Below are 2,110 nucleotides of genomic sequence, written 5' to 3' on the forward strand. Positions count from 1 at the left end.
AGTGAAAGAAGCAGGTTTTCAAAGTAGCATGCATGGCATGATCTGCTTTTTGTTAATACATGCATAGAGATGCATAGAAAAATACATGGAAAAATAGATGCTAAGATGTTAAGATGATTGTCTCTGGGTGAGATTATAGGTTTTTTATTTTATTTTTTTTTTTTCTTTTTTTTGGAGACGGAGTTTCGCTCTTGTTACCCAGGCTGGAGTGCAATGGCGCGATCTCGGCTCACCGCAACCTCCGCCTCCTGGGTTCAGGCAATTCTCCTGCCTCAGCCTTCCAAGTAGCTGGGATTACAGGCACGCGCCACCATGCCCAGCTGATTTTTTGTAGTTTTAGTAGAGACGGGGTTTCACCATGTTGACCAGGATGGTCTTGATCTCTTGACCTCGTGATCCACCCGCCTCGGCCTCCCAAAGTGCCGGGATTACAGGCGTGAGCCACCGCGCCCGGCCCTATAGGTTTTTTTAAACCCCACTATCTTTGGCTTTTTGTTTTTATTGAATTTGTATTTCATTTGTAATAAGAAAAAAAGTATCTTCATGGAAATGTCACAATTAAAGTATAAATGCTCCTTGGGAAGTCACAGGTAAATGTTATCAGGTAATTCTCAAAAATCAAGATTGTCCCTTCCAGAAGAATTCCAATTCTGTAAGAAGGGGAAAAGGGAACAGAAAATCACTGTCAGAACAGCTCTGGGATAATCACCACCGCGGAAGAGCTCCACCAATGGATGCTGAAATTCATGGATGAAAGTTGTAGGAGCAATAGAACATTTGAACAGTCTCAAGGCACCTCTCCCAAGGTAGTTATTAATTATTAAGGGGAAAATAGTAACTTTGCATTGAAGGACTCTGGCAGTCAGCCACTTAATTTAGTGGTCAAGGTTAACGTCACCAGCAAGGAAAAACATCAACATCACAAACCCCTGATATGATGCTCAGCGTGAGAAACACACAGAACTTTAATCTCACCAGAAGAAAACAAACTCAAATTGACAGTCTCCAAAATACCTGGCCAGTGTTCTTCAAGAGTGTCAAGGACATGAAAGACCACAAAAGACCAAGGAACCATCACAGATAGGAAGTAACTAAGGAGACATGATAACTAAGTGTAACACTGGGATCCCGGATTGGCTCCTAGAATGACTAAAGAACGCTTATAGAGAAACTGGGAAAATCCAAGTAAAGTCAGTGGTTTGGTAAGAATAGTATTGTCCTAATATTAATTCCTAGTTTCTGCACTTGTTATATGGCTACTAAGATATTAATGTGAGGGCAAAGCTGGGTTAAAGGAATATGGGAACTGTATTATTTTGGCAATGTTTCTATAAATTTAAAATTATTTCAAAATAGAAAGTTTAAAATACAAACAAGACTGGACGAGCCTAGGTACTGTGGATTAGGCATCACTGGGAAAGTCCCGAAAAGGGCCCAGGCAGGAAAAGTCACAGCCCTCATCTCCTCATATTTGAATAGAAAATGTTACTTTTACAACTTGTTAGGCTAAAATTAGATTCGCACAAACATAGGGGAAGGCAGCATCTCAGTTTTCAGCACAAACCACAGAGAATATTCACAGATACTGTCAAAGCACAACGTTTCTCTTTTGAATTGTCACTCTTCATAATTTCCCCATTCCAGTTCATTGGTTCAATTCTTTTTTAATCTCAAAGTATCTCTTTTTTTCATGTCATACCTGTAAATCAACAACAAATCAAAAACATCAGTGATCTTTGAGTTTTAAATATCCCAAAAGGTGTTTTATTATTGCCCATTTCTTTTGTTTGCCCTCTCAAAATCGATTATGAAATCTTTGTGTTGGCCAGACACGGTGGCTCACACTTGTCATGCCAGCACTTTGGAAAGCTGAGGCAGTCGGATCACCTGAGGTTAGGAGTTCGAGACCAGTCTGGCCAAATGGTGGTACCCCGTTTCTACTAAAATACAAAAATTAGCTGGGCATGGTGGCAGGCACCTGTAATCCTAGCTATTTGGGAGGCTGAGGCAGGAGCATTGCTTGAACCTGGGAGGTGGAGGTTGTGGTGAGCTAAGACCACACCACTGCACTCCAGCCTGGGCAACAAGAGCAAAACTCTGTCTCAAAAAA

This window comes from Sapajus apella, unplaced genomic scaffold (assembly GCF_009761245.1).
Source record: "Sapajus apella isolate SASKATOON/1434 unplaced genomic scaffold, GSC_monkey_1.0 scaffold101, whole genome shotgun sequence".
In the NCBI taxonomy this organism is placed as follows: domain Eukaryota; kingdom Metazoa; phylum Chordata; class Mammalia; order Primates; family Cebidae; genus Sapajus; species Sapajus apella.